Here is a 21,491-nt window from a genome sequence, read left to right as displayed (position 1 = left end):
TAAACACCCTAAGCATATCTTATTCAGATTAAGGCAAAAAAATATATATATTGTTGATGTCCATGTAAATGTACTCACAGAGAGGCAACTCAAGCAAGATGGTTTTGCAAAGCTTTTTAAATAGTAGTGGTAATGTTGGACAGCTGGGATGGTAATCGGTGCAAAGGTTTGTGTAATATGGAGTCCCGGGTGGGGATGCACCAGCTATTGAGAAGTTCTTGCTTAAACTGAAATATGAGTCCATACTAGAGGCTTAGTATATAATAGCTGGTTAGTAACTACATCTGTTTCTACTTCAGTTGCACTCACTACATGTTCTTAAGGCAGACTGTAGTTAGCAGGTTGTAAGATCTCTGTAGGGCAGCACAGTGGCTCAGTTGTTTAGCAAAGTCGCCTCACAGCAAGAAGAGCACTGGTTAGAGCCTCAGCTGGGTAAGTTGGCATTTCTGTGTGGAGTTTGCATGTTCTCCCCGTGTTTACGTAGGTTTCCTCCGGGTGCTCCAGTTTTCCCCAAAGTCCAAAGACATGCATAACATACTTAACAACGAGACTACGCTTTAACTTACGCACTGTCTGTGCAATAGGCCCTGGGTAAATAACATATGACAGAGCGGACTACCTTCTAGCAGAGCTCATGATCCCACACTTCACCTGGTGATAGTGATAAAGCCTATAGGCAAGTTTGAGTACTTGTAGATTAGTGCTGCACGGGTGGCGGTTATATCTGCAGGCGCTGAAGATGATCCACGGGTTGGGCGGGTCAGGTAATAAAAAATACATTATGATTAATTGCGGGTGGGTGGCGGGTGGATGTAGCGGGACATGGCAGTGGACCCGCGAAAAAAGCAGAGAGTGGGCTTTGCAGAATGGGAAGATGAGACGGCCAAAATAATGGATAAAGTGCAAAAGTAGCCTACTGTTCAAAGTTTCAGTCAGAGGAGTCATCAGAGGAAAATCTGCTATGTGAGAAACAAGATCGCTTATTTCCACGACTGCAGCACCTTGCAGGGAGTATCTTGTTAATTCCTACAACAAGCATTGAAAGCAAATGCTCATTCAGTTCAGCAGGCTGCGTTTTGGAGACAAGGTGGAATCGCCTGAATCTAGACACAATAAAAGCTATTCTGTTTTGCACAGTGCAAAGAAAAAGGCCAAGTAAACCTAACACAGCTGCCGTTAAGGCTGAAGTGGCACCCTTTTTGTTATCTTGTTCCTGTATCTGTAAAAACTAAAATGTCTTATTTTACTTTCTGTATTTATTTGAAAATGAAGATGTTGTCTAAAGACAAATTTTAGTTTTTTATAAATAAATGTTCATTTAAAAACATTTACAATTAACGTATGATTTTACTATCAGAGATGCGCAGACTAAAGCTCACTGAATCTGATGTTAATATCCACGGTCGGTAACCTATCAAGCCTAAAACAAAGAAATTAAATTATTAAAGTGACAATCGGGTGCGGATCGGGTGTGGATACATATATCAGGTAAAACTGTATGTGCAATTGATGATTAGTATGAAGCCGGAGATTCGGATGTCATTTCAGCTGATCCGCTCATCTCTGTTGTAGATCAAAACCCCAAAAAAAATGCAAATTACTGGACTGCATATGCACAGGTGTATGGTGTTTCCTTTACAAATTAGCACCTCCATCTACTGGTCTGGCATGCAGATTACACTACCTGACAAATGTCTTGTCACCTATCCAAGATTTAGGAACAACAAATACTAACTTGACTTCTAGTTAATCATTTTTAAAGTCATGGTGCAGTGGAAAAATAATGAATATTGTGTATGACTCCCATGAGCTTGGAGGACTGCATCCTCACATCACTGCAATGACTCAAATAATTTATTAATATCATCTGGAATGGCAAAGAAAGCATTCTTGCCAAACTCCCAGAGTTCATCAAGATTTTTTGGATTCATCTTTATTGCCTTCTCCTCCATCTTACCCCAGAAATGCTCAATAATGTTAGTATCTGGTGGCTGGGCTAACCAATCCTGGTGCACCTTTAACTTCTTTGCTTTTTAAGAACTTTGATTTGGAGGCTTAAGCATGAGGAGTGCTATTCTACTGAAGAATTTACCCTCTACTGTGTTTTGTAATGTAATGGGCAGCACAAATGTCTTGATACTTCAGATTGTTGATGTGCCATCCACTCTGCAGACCTCTCGCATGCCCCTTTACTTAATGTAACCCTAAACCATGATTTTTCCTTCACCAAACTTGACTCACAGGTCTTCTGCAGTATTTGTAAAGATTGGGATGCAGTTCAACAGATGATTCATCTGAAAAAATATACCTTCTGGCACTTTTTCAAATGATCAACTAGAACTCAAGTTATTATCTGTTGCTCTTATATTTGCAATTGACCACAACACTTTTGTCAGGGAGTGTACATTGATTTTATCTTTTTTTTTTTTTTTTTTTTTTTGCAGATCTGTATAAACTGAGATGGTTCTAACCACATTGTTGTCTGCTTACGAAACTGTTCCACATCCAAAAAAAAGACTTTTCTGTTTTTAGTACGTTGTTGTTGTGTAAATGTACCCTTAATTTGAGAGTCACTGAAGGAGCAGGGATGGATGTTGTCTAGTTTGCTCTAGACAACACTTTTGAAGACCAGCGCAGTGTAGATCTTATATGTAAAACAAAATGGACACTGACAAGATGATCGCCCTAAGGGTTGAGACTTGTTCAAACAGATTACTAGCTTGGTACTCAACACCCTACACACACCTGTGCTCCCTTGCTGATCCATGAGCACATATATGATTGATATGTATAATACCTCAAGGCAGCAGAGCAGTGTCAGGTTTGGTCTGACTGAATTGCAGTGATTGCCCCACATTGTGAACTGTGTGATCTCTGAAACTTTCTTGAACTAGTTTTACATCTGATGTAAATATATTCAAATGATATCCAGTGAGCTCCACTCATACAAAGCACGCACATAAACATACTGTGAATACATGAAATAAAATCAACACAGGCTCATTCGAAAACATAGCCCTATATATGTTTCTGGAGATTGCAAATTATGTAGCCAGAAGTACAAATGGTACTTCAATCTGTGCTTTTGAAAACACTATTGGTTGGCTTTAGGCAAGAAGAAGAGTGGATCAGTCAATTGGGCAGTCAGTCAGTCAGTCAGTCGACAGCGGCGTCTGGTGGATTTATGTGAGAAGAGCAGGCACAAATGCAAGTGAGAGAAATTTGAGAGCTCAAAACACGCACACAGCGGCTTCTAGTAGATTCACGAAAACAAAAACTGCAAAAAAAATAAATAAATAAATAAAATAAATATATATATATATATAGCTCCTGGGACGTATTTGCTGTTCTCCAGAATGTATATATCAGTACATTTTCAGAATGAGCCTGGTTTGTATATATTGTACAATATTGTACATAATAGTATCAATAAAGTGGTATGAAATCAATATTTAGTGGAATAACCAGTTTAAAAAAGACATATCAACATTTTAGTTAAACTTATATCTAATAAATACATTGAATTCAAAGAAAAAATAATTAACATTTTCCCCTTCCCTATACTGAACTCCAGATTTCAATATTAGTTGGGGTATTAATCTCAGACCTACTCTTTAATCATTTAGCTGCCTGTTATTCATGTGATTAAATCATTGTTAATTCATTGTCTGCAATAACTGGCTGCTGAAATTAGATGCCACAAAAGCTTTAATAATCTAATAATTACAGGCTATAGTTTGCTATAGTATTCACTTCTCTAAATGTGCAGGTTGGTTATCATGCTGGAACCTCTCTGCCAACTGAGCTGCAATTTGTGGTAGAATGAGGACTGATAAGAATGCCCATAAGCTTTAATCATAATTGTTATATCCTAAGATATCTGTGCTTATAGAAATTAAGCATTATCATAGTGACATACTGAGGATAGTGGGGGGTGGGGTATCACAGTCATTATATGCTGTTATCCATTTATTCATTGTCTTTTCGGCTTAGTCCCTTTTTTAATTAGGGGTCACCACAGCGGAATGTACCGCCAACTTATCCAGCATATGTTTTACGCAGCGGATGTCCTTCCAACTGCAACCCATCACTGGCAAACTATCTGCTGTAATATTTCACAAAAATATTTCAAATTAAAATAAGCAACATTAATTAAAGATTAATATTGTGGTGACATGGAGGTTTGAGTACCAGATGGGCCAGTTGGTGTTTTTGTGTGGAGTTTGCATGTTCCCCCGTGTTTGATTGGACATGAGCACCTAAGACAGGAGCTTTAGGTGATTTGGGTAAGCTAAATTGTCCATAGTCTATGAATGTGAATGTGGGAGTGTATGGGTGTTTTCCAGTTCCAGATTAAACTGAAGGAAAATGAAATGAAAATGAAAAGTCTATATTATTGTGTCACTCTAAAAAGTTATTAGTTACTTTACAAAAAAACATATACAAATAAGTAAATCCTTAACCTTAAAAGTGATGTTTTACTTTACTTAAAAACAAAAAAAATAGCTTTAAATATGTCGACTAAACATTTAAAAAAAAAAAAAAAAAAAAAAACTTACCTTAAAAATTAACTTTACTTTAAAAAAAAGTGAATAAGGCAACTTGACAAGTGTTGACAACTTAGATTTTTTTAAGGCAATGGGTTTACACACTTGTTTAAATAATGTCAATAGCTCAATTTAAAAGCAAAAGGTTTACTCACTTTTTAAAATAAATTCAACTAATTGTTTTAAAACAAAGAGGTTTACTCACTTTAAATAGTCAACTAACACTTTTAACAGTGTACAAATTAATATTAATATGAAGGAAAATTAATTAATCAATAAAACAATTTTATATAACATACAAAACATACTTTTTAAAAAGTATTTATGCATTGATGCTTATAAACTTTACTACATCGTTTTCATCTTCCCAAATAATTAATGCAACAGTGATTTTAGAATCTTCTCGAAAGAACACTGGACGTCCATCATGGAGAAGCTGCAGGCATGAGTAGGTCATCAGAGGCATACAGGCTGGCCCATGGGATCAATGCGGAAACTTGTCTGTCACTGGGGTCTTTCAGGAATCAGTCACATGCTATCCACTCCTTCATGGCCACCAGAGCATCTGCTCAGGATACGGCCTGGTCCAAAATTATGGATACCTCTTGAAGTCCTCTATGCTTGGCATCACCAATCTCTATGGCTGGCAATTATTAGATTGTTCCAAAACCAAAAATGGTTGTGGAACAGGTTAATAATGGATATAAACAGGATATTTAAAATCTTAGCCAGCGCCAGGACCTGGACGCACTGGGGCGCTATTTTTGAACATACCAGTGTTTATGAATTTCATTATAATAACAAGACACATATCTTCATTGCTCTAGATCACGATTTATTTTAGAATAGAATAGCATCCTATAGAGCACATTTAGTCCAACGACACAATCAACATAGGCTTAGTCTGAAAATACAGCCCTATATACATTTCTGGAGACTGCAAATTATGTAGTTAAAAGTATGTATGGCTGCATTTCATCTTTTAAATTGCTACAGGGTGGTATGACATGTTTCTTTTCTTGCTTGCCATGTACATCGACAGACTTGAGATGCAAAAAGGAGTTAATCAAGGGTTCGAGTCTGGCAAAGAACAGTTTCAGAGAACAGGAAAGACAAAAAGAGAAGACAAAAATATATAAAAAAGCAAGTAAAAATGTGGTAAAAACTGAAAAGGTGGTAAAAATCAGGGTTTACTTATTCTGTATTGCTTTGAAAATGGCCTGTTGGGTTTAAAAAAGTGGGTGGGTGGGTCAATAGGTGCTTTTGAAAGCACTATTGGTTGGGTTTAGGAAAGGAAGAGGATGGATTCGTCAATCGGTCAGTCAGTCAGTTGACAGTCAGTCAACAGTGGATTTACACAAGAAGAGCAGGTGCGAATGGCACTCGCAAGAGAAATACGAGATCTGAAAAAAGCATTTACAGCAGCCTTTTGTGGATTCACAAAAAAAAAAAAAAACTGCAAAAAATGTAGTTCCTGGGATGTATTTGGCATCCTACAGAAATGTATATTGCGGCAAGTTCTCAGAATAAGTCTGAGTTGAACACAATAGTGTTGAGGGAATCTGAACATTGACAGTACAAAGACATTCAACCCAAGCTCATTCTGAAAACGTAGTCGCGTGGACATTTCTGTAGACTGCGAATTATGTAGCCCGAGGTACGTATGGCTGCATTTTTTTTTTTAAGCAAATGCTACAGGGCAGTATGACGCTGTTCCTTTTCGCGCTTACCAGTTGACCACTTACATCCATGTGGAGGGCTTTCCCGCCGTAACCAGCTTGTCCAGTTAGCTTGTCGTGTACTTGAGACGCAGAGAGGAGCTGACCATGACAACGATGACCGGGTTTGAGTCCAGGGAAGAGCGGTTCCAGAATTCAGGTAAAAAAAAAAAAAAAAAAACAGAATCCAAAAAAATAAAGTGAACAAGTTCATAACAGAGTCAGAATGTGGTCAAATCCAAAAACGTGTTAAAAATCAGACCAAGGCTTTTCTTTTTTTTGGACTCCTTTCGTAAATTTTTGGTTGGGTTTAGGGAAGTAAGCGGGTGGGCGGGTCAATCTGTAAAATTGGTGGGGTTTAGGGAAGGAGGAGGGTGGGTCAGCCGATTGGCCAGTTGCCCAGTCAATCATTCACCCAGTCAGACAGACGGTCATTCGACAGCGACCATTGGTGGGTTTACACAAGAACAGAGCGGGCATGAACGGCATTCGCGAGAGACATTTGAGATACAAAAAAGTGCACACAGTGGCCTCTCGTGGATACGCGAAAACAAAAACTGCAAAAATACGTACCTCCCGGAAACGTCCACGGGACTACGTTTTCAGAATGAGCATGGGTTGAAGACATTCTTACACCAAAAAAAAGTTGAGTCTAACCATTGTTGTTGTTTGAATCATCAAAACTGACATACTTTACATAAAGAGTTCAACAAGGTCATTTTTTACATTTCATAAATACTCACTGTACACACTATATGCAGAGTAACAGATGAATTAATGCAGCATTAAGCCTGGTAAATTAAAGTATACTAGATACATCTTGAATCTTATATGGTTTCAATTTCCATGAGCAGTTTTCAATCAATTATTCAGCTTTACCCCAGTCATCCTTTTGCTTTCCGTAAGCTCCTTCTATTATCTCTACAGCACACTACCTGTTTCACCTTTTATTTGTGTTGCTTTCTTTCTGATCGGCCCTTTAGACACCTGCTTTGTTTCCGGAGTGTTTGTGTATTTTCAGTCTAACCCTTCAGCTTTTCTTTTCTCTCAGTCTCCTATCGACTTTCCTACTTCTCTTTATCAGCCGCCAATCGCTTTTAATGTCTCTAAGGAGTAGTGCAGCAGGCATGCTGTCTCTTTCATCCCTCCACCAGACCTCCATTTGTGGGATTTCACATCCGTTTTCTTTATTCGTGCAAGGTCTCCAGAGGTTAAATGACATTCCCAAGGTCCCAGGGTTATATTAGCTGAAATAACCTATTCACCCTGTGCTAAACGGCTGAGTGTATTAACGTTTTCATAATAACATTAGGTAGACACTGTAGGAGTGTTGAAAAGTGAATACTTGAGATAACAGACATATAAACTCACTGGCTACTTTATTAGGTACACCTGTCTGATTGCTTGTTAACGCATTTTTTTTTTAATCAGACAATCACATGGCAGCAGTTTAATGCATTTAGGCATTTAGACATGGGCTGTTTCTCAATATGCGTCCTCGTGTTCTCGTTAAACGTCATCATCAGCTGCCTAAGTTCAGTTCCAATACTCAAGACCGCAAGTACGGAGGACGCGTGAAACTTCCCGGATGTGTTCTTGATATCGAGGACGCACCGATGCAGACTTGAGCACTGAACTTGCTCTGGAAGTCCCAGAAGTCATTGCGACTGAAGGTGGGAAGCGCTGCATTTTATTTAGATTTTTTATTAAAGTTCATAGATATGACTTATTTACCACAGGAGTTTCTCTAAATGAAACAGTGACAGTAAACATTACCATGGACATCTTAAGGAATAAACACATTAAGGGTGTTTGTTTGCTGAAATTCGTATTAAAATCTGTTTTATTTATGTTGTGCAACATATATTTATAGTGTTTTTATGCAAAGTATATATTTTGAAAAGGGGAAAAACAATAAATCGTTGTATGAATGCTGTAATGTTTAAAAAATTTACCATTTAAAACACGTGAAGGTCATGTGACCATCAGGAAGAACGCAGCATCTCAATTCTCAAAGGACGCGTTCTCTGCCCTCGCGGTCTCCTGAGTTCGTTCTTCTGAGGACACCTGGCAAGACCGGTCTCCACAAGAACACAAGTCCGTTCTCTGCGTTCTTGGAATTGAGAAACAGCCATGGTCAAGATGATCTGCTGCAGTTCAAACCGAGCATCCGAATGGGGAAGAAAGGTGATTTAAGTGACTTTGAATGTTGGTCGTTAGAGCCTTATAAACTAGTCTGAGTATTTCAGAAACTGCTGATCTACCGGGATTTTCACGCACAACCATCTTTAGGGCTTACAGAGAATAGTTTGAAAAAAGAACATATCTAGTGAGTGGCAGTTCTGTGGGCGCAAATGCCTTGTTGATGCCAGAGGTCAGAGGAGGATGGCCAGACTGGTTCGAGCTGATAAAAAGGCAACAGTAACTAAAAAAGCCACTTGTTACAACTGAGGTATGCAGAAGAGTAACTCTGAATGCACAGCATATCGAACCTTGAGGCAGATGGGCTACAGCAGCATAAATTGCATTAAAATTGGACAATAGAAAACTGAAAAAACGCTGCCTGGTCTGACGAGTCTTAATTTCTGCTGTGACATTTGGATGGTCGGGTCAAAATTTGGCATTAACAACATGGAAGCATGGATTCATCCTGGATCCTTGTATCAAAGATTCAAGCTGGTGGTGGTGGTGTAATGGTGTGGGCAATATTTTCTTGTTACACTTCTTGGACCCATTAGTAACAACTGAGCATCGTGTTAGCGCCATAGCCTACCAGGGTATTGTTGCTGTATGTCCATCCCTTTATGACCACAGAGTACCTATCTTTTGATGGCTACTTGCAGCAGGATAACGCCACATGTGACTATAAATTGCAACACACACACACTTACACACACACACACACACACACACACACACACACACACACATATACATATATATATATATATATATATATATATATATATATATATATATATATATATATTTATTTATTTATTTATTTATTTATCTCAATCATGTGCAACATTCTTCATCAATTTAGCTTTTTTACTTCGTTCTATACAGAATTTCAAAGTAATGCCCTACTTAATCCATTTACAGAAAATTATTTTACAGTACAAAAACTAGTAACTTACTACACTCACAAACAATTTTATTAGGCACACTTTGCTTGTACTAGCTTAGACCTTATTTTTCCTCCACAAATGCCTAAAAACCTCATGGCATTGATTGGCAAGATGCTGTAAAGATTCCTCTGAGCTTTTGGACCATGCTGACATTATAGCATCACAGATTTGTCAGCTTCACATCCATTATGTCAAAACTCCAGTTCCAACACTTCCAGGTGCTTTATTGGATTAAGGTCTGGTGACTGTGGAAGACATTGGAGTTTAATTAACTCACTGTCAACCAGTTTGAGAAGATCTGTGCTTTGTGACATGGCGTGATATATTGATGAAAGTAGGATCACAGGATGGTTACACTGTGGTCATAAAGGGGTTGACAGAAACAGTACCCTGGTAGACTAAAAAAAAATCTCTAAAAAAATAAACAATGAAAATCTCCCCAAAATGTACTCACTGTCAGACTATCATGATTGTATTTGACTTTTTCTTGATGATAAACACAGTAGTTTTTTTTTTTTTTTTTTCATTTTTATTCTGGCTCTTTCATGCTGTATAATGGTGTTGGATAGTGGCTTTAATTTTGAAGCTTCCAAAAGCATATACATCCATTGTCAAACTAATCATCTCATCAAGCAGATCAATGTGTTTTTGTAACAAAAAAAGTCATATTTGCAACTGAATGCAGGCTATACATGACTGAAATGGCATAAGCTGATAGTGGAATAGACAAACATTGCAGAAATCCCTTACCACACAGAAGACAACAACAAACAAGAAAACTACTTGACAGAGTTATAACATGCTAAATAATGAGTCTAACAATGTTGTGTTCATGTGTCCACTCACAACGTTTGCCATATATGTCAGTCGCACACATCACAGATTTTAGCTAGAAGTCAGCTACAATGACAAACTGCTGCCAGGTTGGAGACCCTGACAGCGACGAACAACAGTCAGAATATCAACTGCTCGCTACCTCAAAACTTGCAACAGGTGACATTGAGCTAGAGATAAAACATTTTAGACATGCACAATTTTAAACATGCACTTTTTCAAATGGCCAGCCTAAGGCACACCTGTGCAATAATCATGCTGTCTAACCAGCATCTTGATATAGATGAATGGATCATCTTGGCAGAAGTGTTTACTAACACAGATTTAAAAAAATAAGTGAACACTATTTTAGAGAAATTGACATTTTGTGCACGGTTTAAAATCTTCGAGATCAGCTCATACAAAAATGGGAGCAAAAAGTGTTGCATTTATATACTTGAGTTAATTCAACTAGTATCACAATTTGTAAATATTTTTAAGTGGTTTAGGCAATGGACTATTCACACACTTTTCCAATAAAGTTAACTATTTGTGTTAGCTGTTCACGTGGCGAAGTGCAAAAAGGTTTTTGGTAGATTATTTTCGCATTTGTCATATTGCATCATACTAATGAATAAATGGTGTAGACATTTTTACTCATTAATCAATAGTATTATACACATAATTAGTATTTACAACAATGTTAGCAACATGTTGAATTAAACATTATGTTATGAATTAGTGAAAAAAAGTCTATAAAACATTTTTTGATTTAATTTGATTTTTTTATTTTCTAACAAAATATCATACATAAAATATCAATAACAATAAATACATTTCATCATGGTCGAATATTCTAAAATGTAATAATGTAATACGGTCATGTATTAGTTCATATTCAGTAGTGCTGTATCTATTGTTTAATTATTTGTTCATATTCAGTAGTGCTGTATCTATTGTTTAATTATTTGTTCTATATATATATATATATATATATATATATATATATATATATATATATATATATATATATATATATATATATATATATATATATATATATATATATTTGTTCTCTATATATATATACACACCTTGCACTTTATACGGTTTTGTTGTTTTGAAGAACATATGAACGAATACGTGATCATATTCGTTTTATAATATTTGAAATCATTACTTTTTGACAAATGGGTTAAACATTCTTTGAAAAAAAATGCCATTTAAATAGTGCTTTTAGCAACACTTTAGTAAAGTACTCACTGTTGACTAGTAGCTTATTTTAAACTATTAAGAAACTGGCTTACTAGTACTAACTAGTACTAACCTATTAGCTATAAATAGGCAGCAAATTAGTAGTTTATTGAGCTTAAATCATGTTTACAGGTACAAATTTAAGTTACATGTTTACAGCATTCTTTAAAATATCTACTAGTGTTCAACAAAATAAAGAAAATTTGAGGTGAGAACAAGTAGGATGAGAAAATGATGACAGATTTTTCAGTTTTGGGTGAATTAGTCTTTTATTAGTGAGAATTGTACTCAAATGATTATTGTTATACATATGCCTGACAGTATTTTTTAAAGAATATTAACTATTTTACACTGAATGAAATATCTTCTATTACTGGTAAAATGTATTACATTACGCTCGATTTGATCTTTAGAATTAGTCTTTAGATAGATCAGATAGCTTTCTATACCTTATTTTATCTTATCTTATCATAGACTTATCGTTTTCAAGAATTTCATTTGTTTCTTAGTTCTATTCATGCCCAATGTATTCTCAATATTACTCCCAAGAGCAGTGAAAGTAATACAATCCATTACAGTACAGACATTTCTCAAATTAAGAAACAAGACATTAAAATGATTCGTTGCTTCCTCTAGTAATCAATAACTACTGCCATCACTTCACTGCTCCGAATCACGTTTACACCAGCACAAAAAAACAAATCCGTTCTAAAGTTTAGAGTTGCTGTGCGCTGTCCGTGGTGCTGAAACCAAAGCGCGCAATCGTAAACCCGCGCATATGTTTCTTGACCAGATTATCACCAGTTTGCATTATAAAAACCCCTCACGTGCAGGTGTTCATTTCAACCGCACCTCAGAGTCCGTCAATCTCATCAGATTTTACACGATGTGCTCTATTAACCTCCCACCAACCTAAAAGTCCCAAGTTTTCGCCATCCGCGCTGACAGAAAGCCTACGTGTGTGTGCATGTGGAGGAGCCGCGCTTCAGGCGGAGGCATGCATGCTTATTGGCAGTGAGCAGTGAAGATCTTCCCCTATAACGCCCACTCTCCAGCGCGCTCCAAGACGAGCAGACGCTTCGTGCGTATTTGTCTTCTAACTCACCCATCTTTCAGGATGATATTGCGAGAGGCTTGCTTTTCGAGGATCTACATCTCTGACGGAATGGATTGCCCTGTATATCAGCAGAATATGGATATGGATTCTTTATTGCAAGGTGAAACCAAAGGAAACTAGAGATCTGATTCACCGCACCTGGGAAGGGTCGAGGAGCGCAAGAATGGGAACTATTCCTGCACGAAAGCAAAAGTAGAGGCAAATCGCGTATTACAGGAAGAAAAGAAAAATGAGAGCGTTTTGTTTTTTGGTGCACGTTGAGAAGAACATTAAGGCACTGTGTGACCAAACCGAACCTTTCTAATCTTTCCCCCAAGGTTTTAATATCGCTGCAATTAAAGATATCCCACCCTGTCCTCGTCAAGCGACGACCGGCTGACACTTTTTTTGTTTCACCGAAGGAGCATCGCTAAAGAAAGGTAATCTTTTCTTAGGTTCTGTAGAATAAGCTTGTTTGAATTAATTGGCTGTGCAAAGTATTTCAATCTCTTTCCTCGGCTTGTTTGGTGGATTTTTAAGGGGTTTGGGTTCATCCCTGATGGCTATAATTATAAATTAGAAGTGCTGCCAGATGCAATGATAGCGGTGTGTTTCTGTGGATGCTGAGTAATGGTCAGCAATGCACCAGAGCCACGAATCTTCCCAACATCAATTTGACAGCTCACTTTCTCTTCTATATTTGCATATGCGATCATGTGTGTGCATCTTGGAACGGGGCAGGGCTTGAGTGATTTTAAAGGACTCAAAATGGTGTTAGGGCATACTATGTGCTGTTTAATCGCTCTTGTAATATTAGGGTTAGGGTTGTGGGTTAATTCTGCTAGACATGGTGTTTTACCCGTGGTGGCAGCAGAAGCTGATTTATTCGTTTTTTCTGCATTATAATATGTTATACCTACATTTAGTAGAGTGGTGATTGGGTTTTTCTGCTTGATAATAGTGCACATACACCTTTGTGATAATACGCATCTTACATGTCTTAAGCCAAAACCATGAGATATGTGACTTTAATCATCACTGCATTTTATTCACATGCAAAAATGTCCTGTTAGAATCACCATGATGTCATAAGGTGAGGTGTTATCATTCATTAAAAAGCACTGTTGAGTATCAGTTCACTGATACATTATATATATATATATATATATATATATATATATATATATATATATATATATATATATATATATATATATATATATATATTATTGTGATGAAGATAAATACCCATCCAATATTAATTTATTCCATTTGCATAAATAAATAAAAAATATAATAAACTGGAGGAGTTTTGAATGTCAAGTTGCAAAGCTCATAATGTCTTATACTTGTCCACAGGTAGGGGGCCACGGTGGGCCTGTAGATGCATGCGTGTGTGCGCCGTATTGCCTATAGCTTCTGTAGCCTGCAAACATTTGAGTCATGTCAGGTGCAGGTGGCGATTTCATAACCATTCCTAATTTAATCTGTGTGCTGTTAGCAAACATGTGCTTTTTCCCCTTTAATGCCCTTCAATATTACCTCCAGCTGGTTTGTGTTTTATTTATTTGCTTTGTCACAGTATTCTATGTGGGGTATGTAAATGACAGAATTGCTTAAACTGACATAATAATATATTAGTCAATAGCATTTTTTTTTCAGAATGACCTTCAGTTTATTGTATTGACTTAAGGTTATGCAAGACAATTTCCACTACAGTTATGTGTGCTTAATTTTTCTACACACACATTAGGATTAAATCAGTAATGTATATTTTATCATTCTACCAAACTTCTGATTTATACTATATTTTGCTATTTATATATGCATTAAGTTTTACGTGTGATTCTCAGAATTACAAGTACAAGAATTATACAACAAAATTCTGAGGACAAATATGGACTTTTGAGATGTTCTCTCATACTTAAATTACAAGAGACTTTAAATAAATTAATACATTTTTAATGGGAATTTTAATATTGGAATTCAACAAAAAAATGTAAACTAATGTGTGCAAGTTAAAGAGAAAAATGAAATAAGGAATGATGAAGAAAAGCAATATTTCTGAAATATTCAGTGTCTTAGTTCTGAAAATAAAATTTGAAATCTGAAAATAATCATATGACATCAATCTAAATATAACCATACAAGGCAAATTAAATGCATGAATGTTTGCACGTCCCATTAACACTCACATGGAATTGCCATTTGCTTAAGGAGTCACCGTTTAACTGTCAGAGCTGGGCTGGCAGAACATACTGGTTTAGCTGCATCTGTCACAGCAACCACAGTTTGGCCATTTTCTCTAGTCTGCTGCATCATGATGAGTTCTCTGTTGTGTGAAATGAAAGGGGGGCTTTGAATTAGATGGATTTGCAAGATTTTATAGTTTTCTTTTACCATTTTAGAGCTTGTTCTAGTGTCAAATTAGCGGCAAGAACACACATGGTAGAAAAAAGGCATGCTGAAAGCTTAAAATTGCACTGATTGGGCACACACTCCTGGTGGTCACTCTCTGTCCTAATGATCCTTTTAGTGTTTTTCAAGTCTGTTTGAGGACACTAATAGCTTGCATCCTCATTCTATAACAGGGCTGGGGTAACCTAATTGTTGTATATGAAAAATAAAGATTTACAGATTTTTTATGTTTTTAATTATTAGCTGTTTTACTCATCTGACACTAAAGCATGGAGTAATGACCACCAAAGAATAAAGTTTGATAAAAGAAAATAAAATTAAATTCGAAATTTGATTTTTTTTACATAAGAATTAATTAATTATTTAATAATAATAATAATAATAATAATAATGATAATAATAGTAATAATATAATATTAATTACATTATTATTTTATATTATATATTATAATAGTAATAATTTGTATTATTGTCTCTACATTATTATGAATAATGTAGAACTGTTACACTTGTTATTCACATAAAAGATTCTGCTTATCATTATTATTATTATTATTAATAATAATAATAATAATAATACTAATACTAATAATAATAATAATAATAATAAGCTGAATCTTTTATGTGATTAACGAGTGTAATAGTTTTACATTATTCAAAATAATGTAGAGACAATAATAAAAATTATTATTATTATTATTATTATTATTAATAATAATAATAATAATAATAATAATAATTATTATTATTATTATTATTATTATTATTATTATAAAATGTCATAATACAGTAGAGACAGTAATAATAATAATAACAATAATAATAATAATAATAATAATAATAATAATAATAATAATAATAATAATAATAATAATAATAATAATAAGTATTATTATTATTATTATTATATAATGTCATAATAATGTAGAGGCAGTAATAATAGTAATAGTAATAATAATAATAATAATAATAATAATAATAATAATTATTATTATTATTATTATTATTATTATTTTATTTATTATTATTATTTTTTTAGGCAGCAGCCATGAAACCCTTCTGTCATTAGCAAGTGTAATACTTAGACTACATTAGTCAGCTTTTTTGCTTTGTCATAGTGCTGGTAAATGTAATTTAACCACCATTTGTTACGTAATTTCATAAGAACCCAGGTGTCTGAGTGGAATATTTTAGATTTTTTCCCTTTTCCCTTTCTTTTCTGCCATCCATCACAATCCGCGCTGCGCACAAAATATGCAGATGAGGCTGTATTCCGAATGCAAGCTCAAGATTGAACGCTCCATCCCGGACTTTTCAAACAGACTGTCATATTTTCAGCATGTGGTAGGACTAGGGTGCACACTTCAATCTCCAGAGAGAAAAGCCGAGAGTGGGCTCACCATGAAGCAGAGTGGTGCTCGGGGATGATTGGAATGAAAGTACAGAGCAGGGCGAAGGAGAGGAAGTCCCTCTTTCTCTCTCTCAGGGGTGCAGAGTTCTGTATTAACGAGAGGCAGTGATGAGTGGGGTCTGCAATTACCCTCAGGCCTCCGTCACGCCACAGCTGCCTCGGCTTGCGGCTAATTGCGCCGATGTATTAGCCTGTGTGTTGCTCTTCTATTACCTATTACTCTTCCTCCTCCCACTCTGCTTAATGCACCCGGCGACTGCTCTAAATGAACTCTTGCCACTTTTGAGTTGATGCCCAACAACAGACTTTCGCCAATGGAGCTTAAATGGGCAGACGTGTAATTTTCCAGTTGATCTGGTCTGGAAGCCAACACAGATACACACTGCAGACATCGGGATAGAGGCGAGGCTGTAAAATGGGTGGGGAGGGAAGTGGAGTGAAGAATGGAGGAGGTCAGGCCTGTTCTTCCATTATGTTGTGAAGCACATCAATATTCTGCTTAAACATTTCACACCTCAGCGAAATCAATGGCTCCCTGCTTAACCAGAGGAGGCTGTAACTTTAAAGCCTTAAAGCAGCCTATTATGCTCTTTAAATGTAGCTGTTTGTGAATGTAAAAGGTCTACGCATTGTCAAAAGATCGTAGCACACAATACATTGAATAATTGTTTTCCAAAAGAAAGAAGAACCTATGTAGGTTTGAAACACATTTACACATCATTGGCTGTCTGAAAAACAATGATCTTAGACCTTCCAACACTGTAGATGTTGCTGAAGCATAGAAGAGTTTGGCTCATGTTTTTAAGATGTGAAGTGCAGTGATATGTAGGTAAACCTCACTTCCCTGGTCTCAAGAGGCATATTAGCAACTGATCCAGAGGAGTTACATTTGGTGCTGTGACTCGGATGGGAGTAAGGTTTAGGGATTAGTGGGAAAAGTTTAATGGCCACCTATAGGAGCTGTGTATGTAAAACTTACTTCCCTGGTCTGAACAGGTGCATTACCAACTGAATTGGAGGAGTTGTATTGGTGCCATGACCCGGATGGGAGGGATGTTGGGAATTAGAGGGAAAGAGTAATGGCAACCTGTAAGAGTTGTGTATGTAAATGTGACTCCCATGGCCTCAAGAGATGCATTAGCAACTAAACTCGAAGAGTTATATTGCTGTCTATATCTAGATGGGGTGAGGTTTAGGGACTAGTGTGAAAAGTATAATGGTCACCTATAGGAAAGGTGTGTGTACACCTTACTCTCATGAGCTTACGAGGGATCAATGTTACTGACTCTAGTAGTGGTAGCCTTTAGCGTACTTTCTAGATTTTCTGCCTGAAATGACACAAAAGATTGTTAAAACTCCACACTCTAAACTTTTTGGATAGAAACGGAGGAGCATTGGTGCCATGACCCGGATGGGAGTGATGTTAGGAACTAGAGGTAATGGCGACGTGTAAGAGCTGTACTTGTAAATCTCACTCCCATGGCTTCAAGAGGTACATTAGCAATTGAACTGCTGAACTGAGGGAGTTACAATTCTGCCATGACCCAAAAAGTGTGAGGTTTAAGGATTACAGATGATCGTGTAATGGTCACCTATAGAATCTGGCATTGTAAACCTTTCTCACATGACCTCAAGAGTCATCATAGCTACTGACACCAGTAGTGGTAGACTTTAGAGTACTTGCTAGTTGTTCTTCCTTAAATTACATAAATGATTGTTGAAATCCTACTCTGAATGTGTTGGGTAAAAATGGAGGGGTTGCCTTGGTGCAGTGACTCGGATGGGAGGGGTGTTAGGAATTAGAGGAAAAGGGTAATGCCAACCTGTAAAAGTTGTGTATATAAATCTCACTCCCATGGCCTAAAGAGATGCATTAGCAACTGAACTGGAAAACTTACATTGCTGCCGTGACCCAGATGGGGCGATGTTTAGGGATTACTGGGGAAAGTGTAATGGTCACTTATAGAAGCCGTGCATGTAAACTTTACTCCCATGACCTCAAGGGTCATCATAGCTACTGACACTAGTAGTGTTAGACTTCAAAGTACTTGCTAGTTGTTCTTCCAGAAATGACACAAATGATTGTTGAAAATCCACTCTAAATATGATGGGTAGAAATAAAAGAGTTGCATTGGTGCTGTAACCCACATGGGAGGGATGTTAAGAATTAGAGGGGAAAGTGTATTGGCAACATGTAAGTTGTACAACAAGTTGTACTTGTAAATCTCACTGCAGTGGCTTCAAGAGGTGCATTAGCAACTGAATTGGGAGAGTTACATTACTGCGTAACCCAAACGGGGTAAGGTTTAAGGATTACAGGGGATAGAGTAATGGTCACCTATAGAAGCTGTGCATGTAAACCGCTGTCACATGACCTTACGAGGCATTATAGCTACTGACACCAGCAGTGGTAGCCTTAAGAGTACTTGCTAGACTTTTTTTGCCTGAAACGACACAAATGATTTTTGAAATCCCACTTTAAATATATTGGGTAGAAATGGAGGAGTTGCACTGGTGTTGTGACCCGGATGGGAGTGAAGTTAAGAATTAGAGAAAAAGTGTAATGGCAACATGTAAAAGTTGTGAATGTAAATCTCTCTACCATGACTTTAAGAGGTGCATTAGCAACTGAACTAGGGGAGTTACATTACTGCCGTGACCCAAATTGGGTGAGATTTAAGGATAACAGTGGATAGTGGAATGGTCACCTATAGAAGCTCTGCATGTAAACCTCTCTCCCATGACCTCAAGAGTCACCATAGCTACCGATACTAGTAGTGGTAGACTTTAGAGTACTTGCTAGTTGTTTTATCTGAAATGACACAAAAGATTGTTGAAATTCCACTCTAAATGTGTTGGGTAAAAATGGAGGAGATGCACTAGTGCCATGACCCGGATGGGAGTGATGTAAGGAATTAGAGGGAAAGAGTAATGGCAATGTGTAAGAGTTGCGCTTGTAATGTCCACTCCCATGGCTTCAAGAGGTGCATTATCAACTGAACTGGGGTAGTTATATTACTGTTGTGACCCAAATGGGGTGAGGTTTAAGGATTAGAAATGGAGGGGTTACATTGGTGCCATGACCCGAGTGAGAGTGAGATTAGGGATTAGAGGGGAAAGTATAATGCCCACATCTAAGAGCTGTACATATAAATCTCACTCCCATGGCATCAAAAGGTGCATTAGCAACTAAATCAGAGAAGATATATTGATGGCGTGACCCAGATAGGAGTCAGGTTTAGGGATTAACAAAGAAAGTCTAATAGCCACATAAAGGAGCTGTGCATGTACACCTGGCTCACATGCCTTCAACAGACACCCTCGCTACTAACACAAGAAGTGCTAGTCTTTAGAGTACTACTTAGTGTGTATGACTCAAATGTCACAATTGATGGTTCAAATACCACTGTAAATGGGTTTGGTATAATTGGAAGAATGGTGTCCCGATCCAGGTGAAAGTAAGGTTTACGGTTTGAGCTCTGAGAGCGACATTTAGGTCAGCTAGTAAGAAAGACCCAGACGAGGAGTATGGTTTGGGAAGTGAGTGTGCAATTGAACCTCATACCCATGGCCTTAAGAGGTGCACTTGCAACATACGTTAGAGGCTACAAATGTTAGCATCCTTGTTAACGTGCTTGCCTCCCAGGTTAGTGCTGGTTTTAATCATGCTTTAAGCGGAGTGAGTTACATAGATACCATGATCTAAACGGAAGTGAGGTTTATGGTTTAGGGGTTTTGAAAAATAGATGCCAGATAATAAGAGTTGTGTGGGTAAAGCAAACTCCTCTGGACTTTAGATGCACTCTAGATGCTGGAGGCTGTGGTTTTTAGTATCCTTGTTTAGCTCAGTTGCCTCCCATGCTGGAAACGTCAAAGATATTAAATCGCTTTCAGAAAGGGGTAAATAGAACCAGAGGGGTTACACATGCTCTTATGAAGGATGAGGGCACAGATTTGATGCCATCGTTGCTGTTTGTATCACTGTATTTGCAACTTGCGGGGAAGTCTCTGGAGCTGAAATGCAGATATGGTTTCCAATAAGTACTGTAAGTGGCAAACCAATGACAACAGACTGGCATTCTGACATATCACAGTAGAACACACAGTGTGTGGTGGTGAGTGTTTGCGATGAAATATCCTCACAAAATAAGTTATTTTGGGGAAAATGCTGGTTGATGCATTGACGTCCAGGAAAAATACTATGGAAGTCAGTTGTGATCAACAGAATCAAGAAACTCAAATAGTTTTAAACAAGTGGATGGTTCATAAATGATTACAGATATTTCATGTTTGGTAAACTATCCCTCAGAAAAGTCAGAACAATGGTAGTTAAAAAGAAATGTATTTTTGAGAATCTTTCGTGAATCTGACCCCTCATCCTTGGGCAAACCATTTCTGTAAGAACACTTTAAGAAAAGTGGCAATGCAGCAATGCTGATTTAATTTTCTATTTTTGTCAGATGGGATGCCAGCAGCACTTGAGCCACCAACTGTTTCTTTCCCCCAGAAAGCTGGCAAAAAAGGTCGAAACCCATAAAAAAGGTGCAGCAGGCAGCACGATGAGAAATTTAACTTTAGTTACGGTTTTCAATGAAGGTCAAAATAAATGAGGAGAAGCCATGTGTCATTCCACAGGCGTTTCCATCCGGACAGGATTAGATTTCTCAGAGGACTTCGGTTAGCTGAAAAACAGTAGGTAATTTGCTGTTTTCTAGAGGTTGTGTGGTGAAAAAAAAAACACAGGCATGTTTGATTATAAAGGATTAAAATCACAAAGTATGACTGTGAAACACAAATTAACCTGACGTCCTCAGGGAAAAGTAGTCCTGTCCAAAAAGGGGCTTAAGAACAGGAGCTTTCACAGTATGCAGCTCACATTTGGAATAATACAAGAGATTTGGCAGCTACTATTTGTATAAAATCAACTGTAATCAAGTTCTAATTTAATTTAATTTAATTTAATTACTTTTTTTCTATTTTATTTTTATGATGACTAAAAAATGTTTTATTTTTATTTTTTAAAGAAAAATTCAAATTTATATAATTATCTCACAAAAATAGGGTAAAATTGTATAAATATATATATTTATTTTATTTATATGT

General features: G+C 36.8%; 2 protein-coding genes across 4 annotated transcripts in view; one reads left to right on the top strand and one right to left on the bottom strand.

The window, feature by feature from the left end:
• Positions 1 to 21,491, bottom strand: part of LOC147833617 (uncharacterized) — a 185,537-nt gene that overhangs the window by 147,309 nt on the left and 16,737 nt on the right. The gene's annotated exons all lie outside the window — the stretch shown is intronic.
• zgc:172282 overlaps positions 12,510 to 21,491 on the top strand; it is a 269,591-nt gene continuing 260,609 nt past the window's right edge. The window contains exon 1 of the mRNA XM_087282218.1: positions 12,510 to 12,999. The gene's annotated coding sequence lies outside the window, so the exon portion shown is untranslated. The remainder of the gene's footprint in view (positions 13,000 to 21,491) is intronic.

The sequence above is a fragment of the Danio rerio genome, chromosome 15, assembly GCF_052040795.2.
Source record: "Danio rerio strain M-AB ecotype USA chromosome 15, GRCz13ab, whole genome shotgun sequence".
In the NCBI taxonomy this organism is placed as follows: Eukaryota; Metazoa; Chordata; class Actinopteri; order Cypriniformes; family Danionidae; genus Danio; species Danio rerio.
This window is presented reverse-complemented; position numbering and strand designations above follow the sequence as displayed.